Here is an 18,641-nt window from a genome sequence, read left to right as displayed (position 1 = left end):
CCCATTATCACTCATTACTATTATCTGCATAGTTTTCATCTGGATTGTATACACATGTTTACCCTTTTCACTTGCACTGTATAATTTACTAAATACAAATTCCTTTCTGTCGGTTTCTCGTAGCTAATAGACGTACCCTGCCTTGTGTTCTAATTGAATGTTTATGTATATATGACTTACTTATACTTCTTCGTATTGATGTTAAGAATGTGAATTAATAACTAGCATGGATCCCAACTAGCCTTGAGCTAGGGATCCAGATGTCCTGTACAACATTTCCTGTGTATTTTCCTATTTTGAATAAACTTCAAACTTCAAACTCACCTTCGTATGTAGCTCATTGCAATTTGAAATGGCGGCTTCTCCGTAGTATTCCGCGTTCTGTGTTATTGTCATAATGGGCATATGTTAGTATGGTAGGGGCCACCTGGCGACAGATAAGATCGCCAAGACCAAGCGTTCTTGTCCAGGGAAGAAAATGTACACGTTTAAGTGTACAACATTTCTTAATATGGAGACAAGGAAGTTCCGGCGCCGTATCAGTGGACCTATTAAGATCTCCTTGATATATGAGAGGGGAGAGAAAGAAAACATTTATTTGGACCATCGAGGTCATTGCTCTTGAGTTAAAAAGTCGCAGACAAGCGGCATACTTAAATTTGACGAGCATTATTTTGCTTGTGTCAGGGACCCACTAATGCATGTATTATAATGCATAAGTTGTTGTGAAGTGGATCGGAAAGAAAAAAAAAGTAAAGAAAAAAGAGAAGACCGCATATTTATGCAAACCTTGGCAGATTTATCGTTGTTAAGTGCACTAAGAATCGCGGGGTTTTTAATACGAACAGCATTCTTGGTACTGTAGTTTTCTTTCCAACTATCTAGCTATTCTAAGGTTGTGCACTCTAATACGGGTGCCGCATGGTACATTCTCGATCGCGGGTCACTCCCTGTCGGGATCGAATTTCTCGACAGGGATATTGACTCCCTTCCGTAGCGTGCGCTAAGAATCGGAGCGTGATGGAGACATTCAGTCCCAATCGGGCTCGATCGCGATATAAAAATGCACCGAGTGACGCCCGTAAAAAATACGGGCCACTGACATGGTTGTGTGTCACTGAACTTGTGCAGCTCTTCAATGAACCTCTTTGACGCAAACGTGGGTCATTACGCATGTGCCGCTGGGAATGCACGAACTTCACGGTGGCGCTGCTATTAGGCGCAGCGTGTCTAGAGGGAAGTGTGAGAGACAAGCGCGGCTGCAGTACACGCGGCATGCATCACGTGTTTTGGCTGTTCGCATACTTGGATAGTCATCGTGGATGCTGCGAAGAGATGCCTTCGAGAGCCACAAAATATAACCTACAAGGAGTACCATAAAGGCGCCAACCTCTCCTAATATTCATTTCAATAAAAAAAAAAAAAAACCTACTTCTCTGCCGGCTCTTCGGTGACGGGGCTCAAGACCGTTCTCAGGACCGTGGCCACACCCGTCACTGGCACGAAAAGCGACTCGTGCACTAGTACACTACTTGAAGTGAACCAGCTTAAGGGACCGTTTATAGTGTCCCTGTGCATCCTCCCACATGCACTCAGTGCTCACTCTCTCCCTCTTTCTCCCTTTCTATTCCCCTCTCCTCCACCCCCAGTGCACGGTAGCAAACCGGGTGCTCGTCTGTTTCCTCCCTGCCTTTCCTGACCTTGATCTCCCTCTTTCTCTCTCATCGTAGATGAGTTCTGCCCGAATTTATCCGTTGTGCCCTACCTACAGCAAATATCTGTAGCCGCGAACGAACCTTGAGTGAAATCTCTTTACACTGCCCGTCTAAATGTTTAATCTTAACAAACCGGTCGCCTTACGTGAAACATTTCACCTAGCGCAAAAAAAGAAAAGAAAGAAAACGAACAGGAAAATTAGATGTGGACAGACTGGGATAACTGCTTTCTATTACGCCGCAGCCAATGGTGGATGATAAAAACAGCTCAGTGCTGCAACAGAGTGCTGTCACTATGAACTCGGTTAACGGAGGGAGCCGTATAACTCAACTTGAAAGCACGCTACTGGCACTAGGCGTTGATGTGTCGAACGAAACAAAGAAAACATTATTCTTGACTGTCAGAGCCACGAAGCTGCGTTTCTCTGCAAACTAGGCGTCATTTGCAACGAAGCGGCATGTGGCACGACGACGAGTTCCTTGCGTCCCACCGACGCTATTAAATTTAGAGCGAGATGAGCGCGTAATCTTCGAAGCATGAGCACTTGACCTGTGCTGTACAGCATTCGGCGCATTCTCAACGTGCCGCAGCCGTTACGAGGGGTTGTGTGCGCGTGCTGCGCCACTTCGCCTAAGGAGCAGCGCAGGCTCGACGCGGAGCCAAGGACATTGTGTCAGGCAGGCGCACGGCCGGTCACATTGCAGTACGGCTGCGCAAAGCTTTCTCAGTCAATAAAAGCGGCGGCGAGGTAGCCGGCCGTCAGCGTCCGATTCAATCAAGGTGTCCGGAGAGCCCACCGCGAGACGAGCTGGGACACCTCATCGCCTGCGGCTCGCGCCGCAATCAAGCAGGCCTGCAAAGGCCATTTTCGGCTGACTCACTCTTCCGTCCCCTCCATGGTTCCCCCCGCCTTCTTCGCCCGCTTTTTCCCGTCCACGCTCATCTAATGGCACCGGTAGAGACGCGAGAGTTCGCGGAGGCATATCATGTTCAGCCCTGCCTTGGGCTTGTGTTCATCGCGTCCAATCATGAAACGGCCGTATATGCGTAAGGTCCTGCCAGAACCCCACCGCACTTCCAGCAGCCTTGTCGCTTCCTGTGCTATCACTGCTGACAACTGCCATGGAACCTCGCCTCACGGCTGTTCTGTTATTTTGTGCATACTTTACTGTGGATAGATTACTGCAGGGGGTACCTGAGCTATTCCACATCTCTCTGTTCTACAGGAAAAAGCCCCTTTTCCTGCCTGACTATGCTTCGCCTCAAGAGGATCAAACTACAGGATCTCCCGCATCGTGAAGGCAGTTGATGTTAAACAGAACTGCGGCCGAAGCAAGAGAGAAGGGGGAACGAATGTGGAACCAGTTCCTTCTCTCTCAGACAATTGAATCTCAAGGTAAGAAGATAGTGAACAACGGCCGGCACCGCACGAATACGCGAGACAGGGAACGAGTCACCCACCTAACGCCGGTCCGTTCGCAATGCATTTGTTGGGATGATGCCATAATATGAATAGAGGCTGGAGGCTCAAGTCTAATAATGGTATCGAGGTGCCTACGCGATGTTTCCGACCACAAAGGAACAAATATCGCGCGATTCTGATAGCACGGCAAGCAACCAAGAATTTAAACGAGCGCAACCGGTCGAATAAACGAAATGGGGACATTCGCAGAATTTTTGCGCACTTTAGGAAAAGAGCTTAAATAAAAATAAAATGAAGCATCAACTTTCCGCACCAACTCTCACACCTTAAGTGCAGGAAGCGCTGGCTGAACATTTCTGAATACGCGACATTGACTCCTTATCACAGCAGTTTTCCGACGTGCACTGCGCCTGGTTCTTACACGCATCGTTACGCTGAGTAATACATGCCTGTGTCCCGTTCGAAAAAACTTAGGCACACTCCGTACCAGCGCAACAACAAGCTGAAACCTGCGGGATTCTATTTTTGTACCTTACCTTCGAAAACGTCGCATGTTGCGAGAACTGTGCCGGTGTCACCGTTTTCCCCGTCTCCGGCTCTCCCGTTCCTCATTTCACCCCCGGGCTGTTCGCGTTATAATTGATGTCCTCTCGGCGGCCCATTAATGGAATGCCTCACGCGAGCGTCACGAGAGAAACGCCACAGGAGTGCGGGGGAGTAGCAGAGGGGGAGAGGGCCTCTTCCTTTCGTCCCTGCCTCTCTCCCCTCTCTGGCCGCGGGCGAAGTTCAAACCTGCCGCAACGAGCCACGCTGAAACAGCGTATCATCGATCGCAAACCGCGCCGATGCGCGAGGGACGGCCAACGCACGGAATGAGCATGCACGTGCGGCAATGTGCTAAAAAAGTGAGGCGCACCCGAGTGAAGCTTTTTTTTTTCCTTTCTAATAATCCGCCATATGCCGCATTTCGTCAGTTATAGCCGACTGACTCATATCCCCTATCGGCAACTGCTATGGAGTTCGCTTTCATACTTTTACTTACTGCCTTGTGTGTCCCTGGTCCGTTTTCTTTTCTTTATTTTAGAGTATTCTGGTCTCTATAGAAAGGGGAGGGGCTAAAGAAAAAGAAGCAGAAGAAAGGGAAAGTTATCGCGAAGGGGGAGTGAACGAGAGGCCCGGAAAATATTCTGGAACCGGACCGCCAGTAGAACGTACATACGTCCCCCCACTTAGAATAGCACCGCGCTATGCCGCCGCCGCCGCCACCGTTGCCTCCTCCCAGCGTTATTTATCGCCTCTGCGGAAGTGCGTGTGCCGCCGCGTATATCGGGAGCGCCTAATCTCTCCGGAGTGCCATCTAGACAACAATTTGTTAGCCAAAAACCTTGCCTCATTGCACGCCTTTCCAACCCCTCCGGGCTCCGCGCGCAGTACTCGGCCACGTTGCGATTGCCCCCCCCCCCCTCCCCTACCCCTCCCCCCCCCGGCTCCCCCCCCTTTGCGCCCGTGTAGTGCCCCCTTCGGCAAACATTATTTAGCCCGCGCCGTGGTCACGTGGACACCAAAGAGCACTACGAATGGCGTCCTCAATCTTTTCCATTGTCGTTCCGTGGCGCTGCAGTTCCGCCGACGTCCGCAGTGGACCTCGCGCCTGCGCGCCCCTTTGGCATTCGTAGTCCTTTGGGTCAGGCGGAAGGGGCTGCAGGGGTGGGAAATGGGGGGGGGGGTATTTGAGCGAGGGAAGAAAGGGCGGTTTCAGTGCCCACCCTTCCGTCTCTCTATGAGCCCCTACACCCGACTGCCTGCGCCACCGCAGTCTAGCAGCCCTTGCAGCTGCTGCTCAGGCTGAATGGAGCGCGCGTTGGTGACCACTTAGACAGAGTGGGCAGCCCACCAAAAAAGAGCGTCGTAAATATGCCCACGCAAATAGAGCTTCCGGCAAAGGAAGAAAATGGGCGCGAGCTCGGAAGTGCCTGGCTTCCTCCGCTCATTTTCGAGAGCTTAACGAAGGTCATAGCGGTGTTTGAAAGCTAAGCTTTGTTTTTCTTTGCCTATTATTTGAGATTATTAATAATTCTTAGATATTAGCAGCAAGATTATGTATTGTGCCCTAAAATTGTAAATTTGGTTCATAACACGCCTCTCACAGATATGAGAAAATGCATGATGGGGACCGTAGTGTCGCGCAAGTAGCAACGACTTCTCAGTGTCCAACACAGCTGGAAGAAACGCCGGAGTGTGCGAGAGATATCCGTTGTGGCAGAAGGTCGTAGTATGAAAATACAGAATCCGTAGCGCAGTGGCGTGAATTACCGTTTTTTATGTTACATTGATGATAAAGGAACACTGCATAGTTATACAATAAACACTTTTGACATTTGTTTGCTGAATATAACAGTACGCTGCAGTGATATCTATCCAGATAAGAATCTACATAATTAAGATTTGGCCTTTACACAACAAACTGCCCAGAAGTTCCTTTTCTCACCGTGAGCACTGGCGTAACGGCACTGGCGTAATAGCGTAATGGCGCATGGCGTAATAGTCTGTACGAGTATTTTCCAGCCAAATGTCACTACCTTACACTTTCAATCTCTCATTCTCTTTAATTATAACACAGCAAGTGGAGTTCTAGCATTGTTTGTTCGGTCGGCTACATGTAGGAGCGGTGGTGGTAAATGGGGACGTGCGGCCCAACAACCATGCCGGCAGCGGGGGAGAGTTATAACCAGATGGAGAGTCTTAGTTTACGGAGAGTGCGTAAGGGCGTTAACTGAGGCGGGAAATTGGCCATTCGGTTAGCTGAAACAGTGTTTCTGCTTTGAAGCCAACCCATCGCGTCTTGACTGCACCCCGGCCGATACATTCCGCCAACGGGCCAGATGCCCCAGCGAGTGTGAGAGTGTTTTCCTTCAGTGTCTGTGTCTTGCGAGATGGTGTGGCATGGGCCGAACTGCACAGCAACGATTTATGACAATCACTTCAACAAATTGGAACTACGGACTATGTCACCCTGGAGCCCCGTTTTGTGCACACTGCGCGCACCACAGCGGCAATGGACGAACGATGGGGCGAGGGCGATATCGGGGAGGCCATTTAATAGGAGCAGGGCCACTGGAAGGGGATTTGGTGGAGAATCGCTTACGATTGAAAGACCAAAATTGTAACATGATTCTAACTTTTGACCGGTAGCCCTTAGATGTCTGTGGAAACAGTTCCTATACTATCGTTAGCATACTCCATCTTAATGAATAGTTTACTCCTTGCAATCCAGCGTCACAGTCTTGCCTACTGTAATCTGACTTCGCGACTTCCGCAACACCTTCAAGTTTCCCTTGCTCACATCGAGGTTAATATCAACTCAGCCTTTTCCAGAGCTATAGCCATACAAATGTGTTCAGCAAAACAAGCCCGTCTGTTATGTCCACTGTCTAACTTTCCTTGATACACTAGATGTCACTCAGCACTCTTTTTTCCCCCCAACGCTATTGCATCTCCTATAAAGCGTGCTTTACGTTGCGCATCGTGGCGACACAAGAAGCCGCCTTTAAAAAACAAATAAACATTGTGGGAAAGCATTGCTAAGGAGAATTTCCGACAATATGACAGTCTTATTATGCAAAGTGCGGATTACTCATATCATTGCCCACATATGTACACTCTTCATATTAGAGTGCAAGGCACTCGTCGTAACATCCACAAAAGGCAGCGAATGTTGTTATAATTCTATACATGGTATACAATGTTAAAGTGATAAGGCATCCGGACCCGGCGGGGTACACAACGCACACAGACAAATGAGTAAGCTTGGTCACCTCGGCTTCCTTCATATAACATATCAGCCGGCTTTAAGGCAACAGCGAACGTCGTAGTGCATGTGCGTGATAAATCTCTCGCAGTGCCATTTACTTTAGAGTATGCCGCTTTTCCGACTTGAACTTGCTATAAATACACAATAACCAATAAATAAAGACACGATGTAATGCCGCGCGCGCGTGTGTGCGTGTGTGAGAGGGGGGGGGGGCGGATCGTTTTCTTTTTTCGTTATTGTTGCGCCCTCTCACAGCATGCATGATTACAGGTACATAGTCATCATCGTGAGCCTCTATTAAAGTGCATGTACATTCCATGCTGTACAGCATCGCATCTGTGGTGTACGCGGCTCGCGCTCTGCATGCAAAATCAGAGATTCTTAGCTTATACAAGTAGCCGTTGCTGTGATGACACAAAAAGTTGAATGCAAGTCTAAGAAAATTAAACGGCCAGTGTTTCTTTGCGGATCTAATGCGTTTCTTTAGTTAACTGTGCTGTAGATTACTTTGGCGTGACGGCGTTTTTTGTATCAGACGGAAGGCAGAAAGGCGGAAAGGACATGCAATGGACACGTTCACTTACTGTGAACTCAAAAGAAAAAAAAAAATATCGGTGCTTACTTCTTATCTTCGTGTATGCAATGCTTCTACAAAAACACTGAGAAAAAGCAAGCACGCGAAGTAACTGTACCGTTAAGTGGGCGTGCCATCGTCAAGCGTGGAAAAGTCACCATTATCTCAGAGAACCTAAGCGAAGCTCCAGCTACCCGGCTGGTACTTGAAGGTCAATCCTGATGTCAGAACTTCTATCTATGCTGGCGTGAGCGCCACGCATTAAGTGAGACCCGTTCCACAGAAGCATACTCTGCGGTGACAAAACAAAACAAAACAAAAAAATACAGGCAGAAGATTAGGTGAAGTAAATAAATTTAGTTGCTACTAAATTGATCCTGAAAACCATCTATGCGCAGGACATAGCCGTACGAGTTTTTGACACCATTACTTTCTAGTCGTCGCCTAAAAGCATTCTCTCCGTGCATGTGTGTCGAAGTCGTAACGCAGGGAACAATGGGGCTCCGTGTTTACGCTGCGGCAAAACGGAAACGACTAATACGCGGAAGCGGCTCACAGTGAACAAGCGGGTGACCGTGTTGAAAAGAGACGCGGCGTCCCTGCCGCCGATGTATTCGGCGCGAGGTGGCGTGGCAGCGGTGCCTTTCCATTCGGGTGTGCTCGTGATTGATTCGCGCACGTCACGTGAGCCGGCGCACCCCTCCACTACCGCCGAAGTGGGCCGACTATCACTCATGGCCGAGGGTCATGCCATCGTGCAACAAGGCGCCAAAACCGCCGACAGTGGCCGGCCCTCTTCCATAGCCTTCTGGCGCACCACCAGCAACGAAAGAACGACTAGCCTGAAAAAAAAAAATACTTGATTGGTGCCAAGGAAGTTATATACCCAAACTTCTGGAGTGGCGGTGGCTCGCGAAAAGCGCAGCCTATCGCAGCCACCTTGCTACAGAGGCATAAAGTCCGAAGCGCCCTAGTTACCGCAGAAGAAGGCGGAGTGTGTTCCATTGATTATGCGCTCTTGGAACAATGTTTAAAGGATTTTGACATGCTTTCCGAGGGCATAACAGCACTGCAGTAGGCCATGCTGTACCCAACATGAAATGTTCACACCGGGTGTAATTAGAGATCGCAGGGAGAGGCCTTCGTCCTGCTGTCAACATAAAGTAGGCTGGCGACAACGACGATGAAGATTATCATTATGATCCTGCTGATGATAACGTTCCACCAGTAACAAGTGCTCTCGACTTTTGCTCATGACCGGCTACACGTCGTGCGTACATTTGCTTCAGTTGGGAACGGTTGGGAAGGTGCTCAAACGTAAATGTATGTCAATATTAAATTTACGCCTTAAATACTCGTTGGCACGCCACTGCTTGTTGTTTTTAATCTAGCGCATGCATGGTAGATGTTAGAAGGAGAAGATGGGATTTTGCCGTTGGCTTGCCGCGGGCTATGATTGTGCTCGAGCACATGGTTGTAAGTCGACCGCTAGTGCTGTCTACTTTTCTTCCGTGCCGCACGTCGGCATGTTTCGCTAGTTTCCTGTTCATTGGCAAGTATGTGCCGACTCGCCCAGCAGGAATAGTACGTATTCAACAAACAGCACTTGTGTTGAACACTTATTACAAGCTGGTGGTGGTTATAAACTTTATTGAAAGGGGGAAGGGCTTATTACAAGGAAACTGCAGTGTGAGACTTAAGGTTTTGGCTACACCACATCACTTAGAAAACTCATCAAGCGACTTGGAAACAAAGAGCGCGAAGACTGCTGTCCAAAAAGTCTAAAATTTAACGTACACAGAATCTGTGTTGCAAACAGAACTTGTAATGACCCAATATATGCATTTTGAAAAGTTCAGGTGTCATTTAGAAGTGTTTTCAGCTGTTCCGATGTCTGTATGGTATTTTTGACTGATGTGTTTCAATGGTCTGACCATTTATATCTGGGTCAGCATAGTGAATGTCTTACAATCGGAATAGCTGTTCTCATAAGTGCCATCGATTTCTTTAGGTGTATATAAAATATAGGAGAACTTTCACGGTGAAGTTCGAAAACGAAACCTCTGGCTTCACCATATGAGCATCAAGTCTTTCAGGATGCTATGTACATAGTTTACGGTTATTTTCTTCTGTAAATAGCTAGGCAGTGTTCTCTATTTGAATAAGGAGCACTTTACATGGCATTGCGAATTAAGTGAGAGTTCCAGTGGCATGAGGGATTTTTCGAAACTACCTGGACCATGCGTAAAAAAATGAAGTGCAGCTTCTCCTCATGTCCACAACCATGGAATAGCCATTCGCGAAAGACACACCAAAGCGATGACAAAATGAAGTAGTCGCTCCACGAACTCTAACGTTGGTCGGTGAAAATGCGGGAAAATGTATTCGGTCATCATACAAGGTGGCCGAACATCTTTCAAGCAAACTAGCACGTAAAGAGTCGTAGAGCGCTCTTAGGGTAGTGCGCGTAAACAGTGGAGAATATTTAACCCGCAGTCACATTGCACGAGCTTAACTTCTATAGAGAGGCCACCCATTTTTTCCTTATTGAAATGAAAATAAAAGAAAGATATGTAGTCACCTTATAATGATGACGGCTATCCCTTTTCTCATAGCGGAAAAAACAATATAAAAAATATGCAGGAAAATAAAAGAAACCACTTCGTACGGTCAGAAATCCACAGCACAGTCCTACACGCCCGTGAACATAACAATATTACAAATTTTACAAAGCAAGCATGTTCAAATGGCCAGGCCATCCGCGGAGAGCCTTTCTCATAGCTTGCGGAAAGAAATAAATGCTGGAGTTTTTTTTCGACAGCAAAGGCACACACTTGTAATTTGACACACATCTTAAAGAGGCTGCTTATCCATTTTTAATCGTGGAACCACACACGTAATCGAGCGGCGCCAGTATTCCGCAGCCACCTATGCTGGGGTCGCCCTCTTTTGCCTCTTGCAGTATGGCGGACGCAGCTTCACTAGCTTGCCGCAGGCGGCTGCAGGACTGCTACTCCACAAATATTATATAATCTCCTTCTTTGGTGCAGCCCGCGCTAACAAACGATTATTTATATACGCGCCCTGAAACTGTCGCGGCTGCGTGCAGCAGTGTAGTAATAACGATTCGCTCCTTCTTGGGGAGCATTTCGACTATAATTTAACCTGCCTCTCAAATAATTGCTCAGCCACGAGCTCTTATTGTTACATGTCACTAATTTAATACTCATTTTATGGTACGGCACCTCTCGGTATGTAATTAGGCAAGCCACGCTTCAAAGACCTCTGCTAAAGTTGCCTGATTACCGCTGACCATATGTTTTTTTTTCTTCTACAGAGAGGACAAAAAAATGGGCAGCAGCAGGGCCAACTAGTCTTTGTGTAGCCTGCCACTCTACTCTTCGGGATGGGGGATGGTTGGGTGAGAGATAGATAGAAGACAGGAGTTCAGATTATACAAGTGCGCCAGACGAAGCGCAACGTTTATTTTAATCACCTTTCTCCTCCATATGCAGAGTAACACGTCATATAGGTTGTATACACGCCAGTAAAGGTATCTGCTGTCTAATAAAGAGCTTCTTTCTCTCTCTCTCTCTCTCTCCATGTTTACCTGAAGCCAGACACTAAAGCTTGTTGCTTTCGGTAATTCTTTATGTTACTACATGTGTCTTGTCCTATGTTCCACCGTGCTTAATCAAACTAAAATTCTTCTGTTTCATTCCTAGTGTGAAATTGCCTCCGGAATTAAAAAAAATTACCTCTTATTTTTTTCCCAAATGTCCTGCACCGCTCAGTATTCGTGCTCGACTCGGTTTGTGGTGAGCACATAGTTGTAGCTGTCTTTGTCTGCCAGCATAGTAATGCGAATCTCCAACTGGTCCCGCAGCATTGCATTGCTTTGCCGAGATTCTCATAAGGGGGGGTCTCCGTTTCCTTTCCACTTTGTGACCAGAGATCGGAAGCGAAAGAGCGAGGCACCACACATGAGATCCAAGCGTCGACTTAAGTACAGCTCGGAAGTTGCCATGCAAACAGAATGCCGCCCCCCCCCCCCTTCTGCTACCGTCCGGTGCACGTTCCCATTGCTTTGCTCACAAACACCGCCGCGGGTGCAACTCTGCGAAGTTGCTTACAATCACACGTGTCACGCGTGCCACCTGCGCGTCGTCTGCTTTGCGTAGTTTATTCGTCGGTGGACTAGGCGGTAGCAAATGCGGGATGTTCTCCACCTTCTCTTTATTTTTTTCGAGCGGAGGTAGAAGACACGAGTCCCTGTTTGACTTTGACACTGCGGGAGTGTTTGCCGTGTGCCCGGGCTCTTTTGGCGTCTGAACGCTCGGGAAATTCCAACGGCAGCGACGTTCGCCGTGTTTGGTCTCTTCCTGTGTGCAGCATGCTAATTAGCTGGGTGTGAAGCCTGCGTGTAGCGTATATAAGCATAGTTATTCTACTGAAAACAGTCCAGTGGAACACCGCCATGCCACACTGTACAAACAAAGACACACTGGCTTCTCTCGGCCTTTTCTTTTCCGCTTGGCTGATGACCTGCCAGAACTCCGCGAACTGTGTCACGTTCCCCTAGTAATTTTATAATGTCGCAAAGTAACGTCCTGGGGCACTATATGGTCATATTGTTATTTAGTAACTGCTACAAAATGGGAACTGTATTATTGGGGCTTGCAAGAGTGTCGCTAGATTGTGAACGTGCAGAGGCACGAACTTTAGCCGAAAAAAACATCATGTACAAAAAGAAAAAAAAACTGTTTGATGGCTCAACTTGAGTCTGGAAAGGAAGGAAACTGTTCAGGGTCAATAATAGCGGTGAACTCGGCTGTAACCATGCCAGAAAACAATAGTCAGGTCCATTCGCAGTTAACGCATGCATGAGCGTAAATTCCAGAAACCATCGATGATGCCTGAGTTAGTTCGGGAGTGCATAACAGCGCACGTATGTGCAGTGTGAACAGTCAAACAGTAATTCTTCTGGTTAATCTTCCTGCAATAATATTTGTTTCACTCTCGCTATGCCATTGATTATTGAAGTGACCGCTGCAATTCATGAAATGTGCTGGGCTCCGTGAGCATTTATAGTGTGTCGTGGAATCTAGGCGCTCAATGTTTGTTCATCTCATTGAATTTCTTTCTTTAAATTTCATTAGCTGACATTCCGTGTCTAGGGGAGGAAACTAGGTGTGGGCCTCCTTGGCCTCTCTGGATTTCATACTCTCTTTCTCACTCTTCTTATCCTTCTGTATACAACGTGTTCAGAGTCGGGCGTAGGAGGAGGAAAATGAGATAAATTTTCACACCTGCAAGTACAGACAGGAAGGGAGGAGGGCAGGGCAAAGGAGGCGTGGTGTGCGTCTGGTTGTCAGCCAGGTCCAAAAGGCGCATGTCACAGTCAGAATCTTTTGAATAGGTTTCAAAGGCATCCACCTTCGGAACGGCTATACACTCGCAGTATCAGAAGCGTTACCACCGAGCACCGTTGAACGCGAGGAACTAAAGAACGCGTCACGCCAGCAGTATTAGGAGGGCGCGTTCCAGCTCCTGGCGCGCGGCGCGTCGCCTCCGCCACGAATTGCCGGCCAGTTGGCGGAGAGAAGCGGTCCGACTAATGAGGCATTGATTGAACCATCACGCGGATGGCTGAGTCCGGCCGAATTGAACAACCTGGAGGACAGGTGAACGACAGGACACCGTCTCCGCGTAAATGCCTCCAATTAGCGGGGGGCTGCCGCCGTAACGAGCTACGTGTGCCTTTGGCCGCTCAATCTCGGCACACAACGCCTGCCCACCTTTTTCCCCAACCTCCCCTTCACGTAGTGTAATTTAGGAAAAGCAATGTACGGAGTGGGCTTTAGTGGGACTTGGTGTTTATGCAACGTGAAAGGAAAGCGGAGAGAGGGCGTTACGAAAAACATTTAGGGAGAAACAGAAAGATGAAAATGGCTCCAGTGAGTCATGCGCCATAGGGAGACCAAACAATGACGCCAAAATCAAGCTTTGTGGTGTGAGTAAGGGCACCATGGAGACGTGAGAAAAAAAAAAAAGTCTTAATGTTAAGCTCCAGTGGACAACCGCGTGCTCAGGAACCCGTATCATCGACGGCTGCTGGAGATGAGCGCGTCATTGCCACGCATCGCTGCTCTGACGATGGTTGCGGTGTGTGCAAGTGCCGCTGAGACCAATTCGTGGTGGACAGGATACGCTCGAGCTGCACTCGCAGCCTGGCATAAATGTCGGTGCTGCAAAATCAATATTCCGGCGAGCCGTGAGCAATTATTCTCTCATCTTGAGGCTCCTCGTTATGATAGTTAAAAGGAAAAAAAAAGTGAGGCATTTCTCGAAAGGAAACGTGAGGGCAACTTGATGCGCCGTGTCAACACCATGCTTCATTGATTCAAGAAACGTTTATATTAGAGGAAACCTAAAGCGTAACGGTGGAAGAGTGCGGTTGTAAGGGAATAAAGCAGGCTAAGAGATTCGTGGTCTTATAGTAGGTTTGGAGAGAACCCAAGATGTATTTATTTAAAAGGTAATTTACCCTATACTTTCCTTCATTTCATTGTGTGTTGGCTTCATATGATTGCCCTGAAAATAGTGTAGTTATCGGTGCTGATAGTTCTTCTACTGCAGGGTAGCCAAAATGGGTTCAGTCCTGGTTAAGATCCCTGTCTTTCATTTATCTTTCTTTCTCGCCAATCTCTCTCTTTCTTTCTCGATTTATTGGCGCTGATGAAAGGATAAGAAAAGTCATCGAAATGCGCTAACTCATGTGACGTTTATACGGCGATGAAAATTGCGCAATCCTTATGCATTTCAAATACTGCGCATGTGCCTCTTGATCCACCTGAAAGCTGCGAACAGTAGGGATTCGTGCAAAACTCGAGAGAAATAGACACGGTGCATTCAGATAGAATGTACTAGAATAGGGTAATGGGTCCAGCAGACGCCGTAGAAAGCGCCGAGAGTGTTGCAAGAAACGCTGAAATTGTGGCGGCGCTGGTATCACCTGCAGCTCCGGCTGCTTAGGCTGCGCCCATTGGCTGAGGCGATTTCTAGCGTGGGCCGGGTCGCTATCGTCTGCGCGACGCACCGTAGTTCTTGCGTCGCTTTTGTTGTTTCCGTCGCAATTTCTGAATTTTCTTTACAACACGTCGCTGGGGAATAAAATCCCTGTGTCCGCCACTGAGTAGCAAAACTTAATACAGCAGAGCGAGGCACCTGTCCAAGCTCCATCCAGTTGGGCAGGGTCCCCGAGGCTCACGGCCGCTCATTCAGATGATGGCGACGGCGGCGCCAGCAATGTTTCAATAAAAAATCAACGCCTTTTACGATACTCCCTAATGCTAAATTTGAGCGCAGCTATATACGTGTTTTCATTTCACGATATATTGGCTGGTGCGGACAATCTGTCTCGCGCGGCACGTTGAAAGTTTCTGAATAATAAAGTGCGTTCTAGAAAAACAATTTTGGGTTACTTTCCTACACTTCGAAGTTGCTAGAATGTTACAGTTGTCTGTGTCATGTGACTAAAAAAAGGTCGTAGTTGCTAAAGAGAAAGATTTCTCGCTAAACAGGCAAGGTGCCAAGTCTAGCGACAAAATCGCTAAAACGGCAACAATGGACAACAATGAGGTATTTATTTGTTAAGAGTTATTTCTTTTGGGAAATGTGTTTGACTTGAGGGCCACACAGACTACATCTGTCAGTATTCAATTTTGTTATAGTGTCAAGCTGCAGGAAGGTTGTACTTTGCAATAGTTTTTAAGAAGTTTCTGATCTGAAACTAGAAATGGTTCTACATTAACACAGATGTTTGATTACAAATAAACACTTCACCTAGAAAAATGGTTTTTGTCTGCATCAGTGCAGCACTCTTGATTTTGCGAAGAACCATTCACTGTTACAATTGAAAAAGTGGCATAACAGCACTGCTAGCAGCTTTACAATATGGTTTATTACAGGCAGTCTAGGAGCATGCTTTTGAGCCTAGGGTGATCGAGGCCCTGCAATACAAAAGCGCCTGTATTAAAATTTTACCCCTATCCTCTCACAGCAAACATATCTACGTGACATCAACGATAATTATATGCAACACAACACAGCTCAGCAGTATTTTAAGAAAAGTGCAGTTTTAAGCACTGCTAAATACACACTGGGGCCTAATGGGCTTTCAACATAATTTGAGTGTTGACGTTCAACACAGCTGCAACAATATTTCAAAGGACTTTCAATGTAGAGACTCAACAGATTTGCAACAATGCTTCAATGGGCTTTCAATGCTGACAAGCAACACATTTCAATAATACCTCGATGGGCTTTCAGCTTTGAGGCTAAACACATCTTTAACACTGCTTCAATTGGCTTTCAACATCGAAATATATCGTAGTTTCAACAATACACCAATGATGTTTCAAATTGAAAGGCCCCAATGATGTTTCGACAAAATGTCGTGGGCCAATTATCAACACTTGTCCACAATTTGGTCAACAACTCCCAAATGTTCGTTCAATTCCATTTGTTGACGTTGAACAATGACATTTCAATAACCTTTCAGCAATTCTTTTGTAAGGGTTTGTGCTGAATGTTTTTAGAAAAAATTCCCCGTCTAGTTCAGTGAGCTTCCTTTTGGAAATAAACTGTTGGACCACCATAAATTCTGCACCTAGAGCAGCACAGGCATGCTTCCTTAAGAATGAAATGTTTGAATTGAATGATTCAATGTTAATTGAGTGACCAAATAAATGACAAGGTTAAGGCTTCAGAACAACACTGCATGAGACACACCGCAGTGGAGGGGCATTAGGACTATTTCTGCGACACTGTAATGCAAGAACATTCCATTTCCAAAAGAATTCACAATCCGTCACACTAAACGCAACGCGGTTGTCTCCATGAAAAAGCGACCACCGCGGACGCGAGTCCAACTTGTGACCTAGTTTTCAACCGCAAAACTCCATCATAGCCACTGAACAATCAATGTAAGGAAACGAATAAACTAAGTGGGGGATTCCGTGTGAAGGCCAGAAAATTGCGTTAATCGTGCGGAGTACTTGAGCTTGCGTAACGAACCCGAGATCCTCTTGGAAATGGTACAATTAACACATTTACCGCGTTTGGTATAAGAAGCACCTATTTCAGCACGCAAAGGCCCCACCAAGGGGCGTCGTCGATTGAGAACGAGACAACAGGTTGCGGGAAATGGTCCCATTGGGCGAACGGCTCGTTCAGATAAGAACTTGAGGGCCCCGTCCTTTACTTGGCTCCTTGCAGCGACCATCCACCGAGAGTGTTGAGGCGAGTAATTAACCATGCTGATAAATTGACAATGGAGCTCGTAAAGTTTGCACTCGGTTGCGCCACCGACTTGCGAGACAGTCGACTTGGAAACAAAGGAAGGCTATTTATTCGTCGATGCTATAGTTGGGCCAGCGAATAATTGTGCGAATAGAAGGTATAGCGTGTGTGAGAGCGACATTCACAGCCGCGCGCTGGCAAACCAAGCTTGCACTGACTGTGCCGTTTTGCAACTACGTGACTATCTTAAACGGCTGGTATCCCCCCTGACCCCCCCCCCCTTGAAGTAAAGAAAGAAAACAAACTAAAGAAAGGCTGTTGTTACATGTGTAGTTTCCATGTTTGGATATCGAGTTAAGTACCATCTCAAGCGCGTCTTCCATTATAAGTCGCAGACTTTAAGGCGATAGCAGTATAATAGACTTCGTAGCTCCATTTTCGGTGTCAACGTCGCCGAAATGGTTTCATTATAATTATCATTATTATATCGTGATGCCAACGATAAAATGAACTACGTATGTATGATAGCAGCACTCAGTAAACAACAGGAAAGAAAAAAAAACGAGAAATATTCCGCACTGGCTAACGTGCGATATCTTTTAACTCGTCCACTTCGCTATCTTTGGAAAATACATAACTCCTGCAGTTACTAAGCCCCATGCAGCTTAATCTGTGCCATGGTATTTGAGCTCGTCAAGGCACGGCGGTGTCTTTAATACTTGTTTGCGTTAAGCAATTTACCGGCTCGCAGAATTCACGGGGAGGAAAGACAATGTCACGAAATTGCAAGTATACTTACACAGCGAAATGACAAGAACAAAGGCGAGAATGAGACTGAACATCGCCGCCTGTGTCCCGTCTCATTTTCCCCACCACTGTCTTTGCTGTATGTACGTACCGCATGTACTTGCAATGCTCCTCCAAGCATGCCCAACAAAACATGTTAAGGAATCATTCGCACGACTTGCGAAAGAAGCTACTGGTGACAGTCCTTGCTCTCATGCCTCGTTAATCAAGCAGGTTGCGGCTCTTGGCCTCATGCCTTGTATTATAATCCTTGTATTATAATCCTTGTATTATAATCCTTGTATAATAATGTATTGTAATATTATAATAATATAGCCGTCTTAAATGATATAATCAGTCGAAGCCGTTCCAGGTATAGGCTCGTACGCAGCGCCGTCTCTGTGCCCTGTGGGATACTTTTGCTGATAGGAAAGAGACGGACTTAGATGTATTGCCTCCGCCGCATTCTTCGCCATGGGTCCATGCAAAGCTGCAGTCAATAGGTACTGGCCAGTTACACGTTAAGCATTTCCCATCTTGCGTTTTTGCCTCACTCTTTATGCAGTGACGCTCGTACTACACCTGCAGAAGAGAGTCCTTCATTTCCTTCCTTTTCTCCGGGGATAGCAAACGTCACGATGTGAACATGGGAACAGTACGCTGGCCACTGCCGAAAGCATTGCACGGAGGGGAGTGTGTTGGTCCCGTTCGAAGCCACAGTGTGATAGGGACTGTCAGTGCGCCGATTGCAGAGACAGCGGGTGCGTGTTGAAACTCCAGTAGTAAGCGTGCATTGTGTGGACGTAGCCAAGGAAACAGTGACACGTTTACAATCTACAAGGAAGAAGAAGATCACGAAATGCTGTTGAGGCGCGAAATGAAGATATGGTTTGCTATTGATATTTTGAGGCAACAAAAGCAAGAACAACAAGCCATGGGAAAACGAAGGCTTTCGAGCAGCGCGTGTCCAAAGTTGCGCAGGATATACGTGTACCCACAGCTGTAGGCGTAGTGCCGCTGAGCTCGAG

This window comes from Dermacentor albipictus, chromosome 3, assembly GCF_038994185.2.
Source record: "Dermacentor albipictus isolate Rhodes 1998 colony chromosome 3, USDA_Dalb.pri_finalv2, whole genome shotgun sequence".
NCBI classification, from domain to species: domain Eukaryota; kingdom Metazoa; phylum Arthropoda; class Arachnida; order Ixodida; family Ixodidae; genus Dermacentor; species Dermacentor albipictus.
Note: the sequence above shows the minus strand (reverse complement) of the source record.